The 5,975-nt window shown below is 39.8% G+C and overlaps 1 pseudogene; it reads right to left on the bottom strand.

The window, feature by feature from the left end:
* Positions 1 to 1,542: 1,542 nt before the first annotated feature.
* On the bottom strand, positions 1,543 to 5,421 carry LOC100354001 (protein DEK pseudogene; annotated as a pseudogene).
* Between the last annotated feature and the right edge of the window lie 554 nt (positions 5,422 to 5,975).

The raw sequence follows: 5,975 nt of genomic DNA, 5'->3' as shown, positions 1-5,975 counted from the left end.
AATGGATGATTACATGGGCATCAGGCAAAGTTTCCTGTAATGTCCCACCCACAGTATTTGGGTGTTTTCTGAAAGGCATGCACTGTAAATGACTTGAACTAGAATTCAAAGATGGCCCTATACAGTTCCTTTTTTTTAGATTTATAATTTTTATTGACAAGATTTCTAAGAATATTTAAAATCAAAGGCCAATTCCCAGGTCCCCTTTGTTGCTTATTCCATTCATTAAACATACTTTCCCCAAAGTCTTAATAAGTTTATGAAGAAACAAGTCAGCCTATGAAAACACCTGTTCACATTCAACATCAGTTTTACACAATTCTGTTTTATGATGCATTTTTAAACACTCCTTTGGTATATCAAATAATTTTTATAACACATGTTTTAGTTTAAGATTCAGAGATTATTTAATAAACTGATTAAGACAAAAGATAAAATCAGTCTCATTCAAAAGTGGTCCAGCACTCTGGCCTCAGAATCAGCCCTTAAGGCATTTGGATCTGGCTGAAGAGCCCATGAGAGTATTACAGGCATGGAAAAGCCAAGACACTCTGGCAAAAAGAGAGAGAGAGAGAGAGAGAGAGAGAGAGAGAGAGAACCTAAATGACAGAAGATCTCTGTGAGATCCCAGTAGAAAGAATGGGCCATCAAATAAGGAAGTACCTTTCTCTGAAGGGAGGAGAGAACTTCCACTTTGACTATGATCTTGTCTAAATAAGATCAAAGTTGGCAAACTGAAAAGGCTTCCATAGCCTTGGAAACTCATGATTAGAGCCTAGGGAGATTACTGATGCCATAAACAAGAGTGTCAATTTGTTAAGTCAACAACAGGAGTCACTGTGTACTTACTTCTCATGTGGGATCTCTGTCCTTAATGTGTTGTCCAATGTGAATTAATGCTATAAGTAGTACTCAAACAGTATTTTACACTTTATGTTCTGTGTGGGTGCAAACTGATGAAATCTTTACTCAATATATACTAAATCGATCTTCTGTATATAAAGAGAATTGAAAAGGAATCTTGATGTGAATGGAATGGGAGAGGGAGTGGGAGATGGGATGGGTGCAGGTGGGAGGGAAGTTATGGGGGGGAAGCCATTGTAATCCATAAACCATACTTTGGAAATTTATATTTACTAAATAAAAGTTAAAAAAAAAAGAACATGTAGGCTAGCGTTGCAGCTCACTAGGCTAATCCTCCACCTGCAGTGCTGGCACCAGGTTCTAGTCCCAGTTGGGGCGCTGGTTCTGTCCCAGTTGCTCCTCTCCCAGTCCAGCTCTCTGCTGTTGCCCAGGAAGGCAGTGGAGGATGGCCCAGGTCCTTGGGCCCTGCACCCACATGAGAGACCAGGAGGAAGCACCTGACTCCTGGCTTCAGATTGGCGCAGTGCACCGGCCATAACGGACATTTGGGGGGTGAACCAATGGAAGGAAGATCTTTTTCTCTGTCTCTCTCTCTCACTGTCTAACTCTGCCTGTCAAAATAAATGAATAAATAAAAAAACATGTAGATGTAAAGGCATTTGAAGGATAATACACAGGAAAAAGTGGGTATCTACAGTGAGAAAAAAGACACAAAATATGGACATTCTTATTTATTTTTATATTCATAGCAAAAAAAAAAGAGTGGTCCATATACTGATCACCTAGAATCCTGATTGGTCAAAATTTCAAACCCCACAGCCACAAATGCACTGAATTTCTTTAATGGCAAAGATAAGCATATTATCACTTCTGAGAAATACTTTGTCAGAGATAGCCACTATTGCCTAACATTTTTGGCACCATTACCTGGTACCTTTATCATCATTATGAGGGTGGTCAAGTTTTCTGTAAATATGAACATTTTATATGGGCAAAGCAGTTAATAAGAATTATTTCATTTACTAATAAGCCAAATGTGCTTGTATATAACCCCTCTTCCCAAAGTTTTTGAAATTTTGATGTATTGATTTTGGTCTGTCCTTAATATAAAATGTATCAACAAACATTTTTGCAGAGTTAACACTAAAACTACAAATTGATGACACTTTAAAGGCAAAGCAGGAGCACAGTTTGTCCCTTTAGTGTCCTGTCACTGAATTCTTTCACTGCTGTCACACTATCTGCCTCAACACTGACATTTTATCATTTACAAGTGGAAAGAAACCTACCTATGTGAGTTTAAAAATTGATCTTCACAAAAGAAATTAAAAACCTTATATACAACAAATTGGTCTTTAAAAATACAGAAATAACATCTGTCACTTCTGTGATGCTGACAACTTGGCAAATAGACACATGCAGGAGAGAAGTTCCAATCTAGTCCTGGACAACTGTAGCATGTGTATTGTTACATGATGAACACACCATCACTGAAGCTTTCCCTCTGACAGAAGAGATGTGGATTCAACATAGTTCATGTACTAAGTGCTAAAATAGTCTGTGTGTGAATGCCGGTTATAATAGCTTTTGTTCTACCTGATTAAAAGAATGTCTTAAGCAAGCTAATATGAAGTGCACTAGAAACCACAACTCAAGGATCTATATCCTTATATAAATCAAAAATGTACAAAATACAACTATAAAAAAAGAAATAATTGCTGCCATGCAAGAATTTTAACTAAAAACTGAATAGAAATGCAATTTAAAATGGCAAACTCAATTTTACATTACACTCAAGATAATAAAGGGTCAGCAGATTTGTCCTACCACAATGCTTAACAAGGATTTAGAAAAGGAAATACATTCTCTTTGCTGGTACAATGATATAAATCAGATCTTCGAATCTATGGAAACAAGTCATCTCAGTCTCAAGAATTAATTCTTTAACGGTTGTTTTAATGAAATCTTTTCTTTCAGTTAACTCATAAGCAGGATAATTTTCCTATACCTCTTTACAAATCTGCTTCATTGTGACTTCCTCCAAGTTAGATTTGGCCAATAATTTCTTTACTGTTTCCTTTATCTCTTCTTCTGTAGGTGGTTTCTTCAATTTTTTAAATTAAATGTTCATCATCTGAACTATCCTCAGATTCACTTTCTTCCTTGAACTGTCTTGACTCTTCTTGGCGGTGCTGCTGTCTGCTTTCTTAACATTAGCACTTTTTACAGACATTTTACTTTTGCAGTAGCTTTCTGTTTAGGTTTTTCTCTATTAGAAGTCTTTTTCGATGGCTCCTCTTCACTTTCTTTACCTTCATCCTCTGAAGACTCTTGTTTTTCTTTTCATCATCACTACTAGACTCATCTGACAGAATTTCAGGATATTTGGTTTGCTTCGCCTTCCTTGTTGTTCCAGAGCTGTTGTGCACCTTCTTCCTGCCTTTGCTAGAAGTCTTTCTAGACTTTGGCAATGGTTTGCCAGAAGGCTTTGGATGCAATAAGAAATTCAAGATCTTCTTCACTCGTTCACTATTTACACCTGACCTCTCCTAATCAAGAACCACGCAGATGCTCTTTAACATGGCATTTCTAAACTTTTTCAACATTTCTTCCTTCTTTTTATACTGAATACTTCCATTTTCAAGTGGAAAACCTCTGAACTGACCCACATTCTTCTTCAATGAGGACACTGTGTCTGGTCTATTGTAAAGCAGTTTTTGTAGATTTCTAATTTTATCTGCTTTCTTCTTACTCAGAAACAAATACATCCTTTCAGTTTCACAAAGTGCCTGCCCCTGTCCTTGTGCAACTGTAAATGGCTCCCTTTGTAAGGAAGAGACTTGCACTGTCAACCTCTCTACTTTGTTCTTTTCCCTCTTGCCTTCCACCGTGAGACTCTTTCTCCTCCCCTTCATCCTCCTCTTCATCATCTTTCTCCTCCTCCTCCTCTTCGCTCTCCTCTCTTGGGCGGGCATGTCGGGCTCCTTCTCTGATGCAGTGTTGGGCGGTGGTGTCCTCTCCCACCGTAGTGGGGGTCGACGAAGAAACTGAGGACCGCGGGTCCTGGCCGCCTGAGGTACAGGAGGCTCCGGGGGCTCCGAGGCCCCAGTGAGGAGAAGGCGTGCGGGCCATGGTATGGCCGTGATGCTCGCGCTCCCCGAATCAACAAGTCCTGGTTCTTCCTCATTCCTGCCTTTTCCTCCCCCATATTCTGCCCTGTGATATGGGACTGCCTTTGTGTTCCCAGATGCTCAGCTTCATCACATCTGCTCAGGGAGTTGGGGAGACACTGCCCCAGTTCCTTCTCCTGTGATTTGGTCTAGAATCTCTAGAAGGAGCTGTGGAGTGTGTGAGGCCTACTTCATTTCTTTTCTGGCTTTCCGGTATTGGCTTCATTTCTTGAGGCCCATTATTATGAACATTGTGCATAATGCAGGTATTTTTTATTGTTTCATGTAGGAAGATAAACAGCCCTTACTTTATCTTGGTCACAAGCAAACTGCATTTGAGCTTCAGCATGTGTTGTAGATTGGCCAAGATAATCTTCTCCCTTTTCTTAACTGCTTTGTGCCTATCTTTTATTTTTCAGTCTACTTATCCTACCTTCACGAAAATCTCCCCTGGTTCTAGTGCAGATTGAATTCTCCGATGTGATCATATTAAACTCTGTTATCTTAATAAATCTACATATATTTAGAGTTGTAATTTTATTTACATTTCTTCTTCACTAGATTCTAACCTGAATAAGAACAGCAATTTTGTCTGTTTTATCTTCAGAGCCTAGTATAATATCTTACATAGTGTGGATTCTCAATATATTTCAAAATATATTTGTATTCTCAGTATATATTTGTACAGTTAATGGGAAAATTAACATCTCTTTATATAAAAGTATTCATTTATGTTTCTCTTATCTTCATACTGATAGCAGATTCTTTCATATCGATAATCCAGACTGTACTTTTTTGATATTAAAGATTACCATATTTGCTTAAGAATTGCTATGGACTCCTTATATGGAAAATAAAGTGTACAAAAAATGGAGTTGGAGGGCTGGTGCCGTTGCTCACTTGGTTAATCCTCTGCCTGTGGTGCCGGAATCCCATATGGATACCAGGTTCTAGCCCCAGTCGCTCCTCTTCCAGTCCAGCTCTCTGCAGTGGCCCGGGAGGGCAGTGGAGGATGGCCCAAGTGCTTGAGCCCCTGCACCCTTATGGGAGACGAGGAGGGAGCACCTGGCTCCTGGCTTCAGACCAGCACAGCACCACCTGTGGTGGCCATTTGGGGAGTGAACTAACAGAAGGAAGACCTTTCTCTCTGTCTCTCTCTCTCTCTCACTGTCTATAACTCTACTTGTCAAATTAAAAAAAGATAGAAATAAAATATTAAAAAAAGAAGTTGGAAGACTCTAAAATCCAGAAATAAGACTATAAAAATCTGAAATAAGTGAAATCACAGAACATCAATTGTTGAATGTAAGCAAGAATGCTACACAGTAAGGTAAGACATCTTTCTTTTATGGAAATAATGATCTATTTACTTTTCCTAAAAAAAGTCTTGAGAGATAGAGTGTCTTATAAAGGTAGACACACACCCCTCCCCCCCACACAGAGAGAGAGAGAGAGAGAGAGAGAGAGAATGTTTCTACTGATAAACTCTCCAAATGGTTACAAAGGCTTGGTGCAGAACAAGAATGAATGTAAATATATGTGAGGTCAACTTAGGTTTCCCACATAATACCAATAACTCAATTACTTGAGCCATCACTAGTATATCCCAGAGTCTTAATTGGCAGGAAGTGGAGTTGGGAAACAGAGCCAGGGAATCACTATGCCAAATGTTCACCCTTGATGTATTCTTTTGGCAATTTATGCCAGAATGTCGCTCCCTGTCTTCGTGGGGGAACGACACTAAACCCTGCCTAGGCTTCATATCCGAGTCACGGCACCATTGTGTCGCTCCCCGTCTTCGTGGAGGAACGACACAGGACCCTGCGCTGTTCTTTCGTCTGCTCGGCCCTTCCCAGATTTGCTGCTGCTTCTTCCCGGGTTGGCTACCGACCCTTCCACCTCCGTGGAAGGGCGGTTCCCCCTGCCACATTCCCCACTTCC

This window comes from Oryctolagus cuniculus (assembly GCF_964237555.1).
Source record: "Oryctolagus cuniculus chromosome 17 unlocalized genomic scaffold, mOryCun1.1 SUPER_17_unloc_3, whole genome shotgun sequence".
Taxonomy (NCBI): Eukaryota; Metazoa; Chordata; class Mammalia; order Lagomorpha; family Leporidae; genus Oryctolagus; species Oryctolagus cuniculus.
The sequence above is the reverse complement of the archived record's forward strand: the minus strand, read 5'-3'. Positions and strand labels throughout refer to the sequence as shown.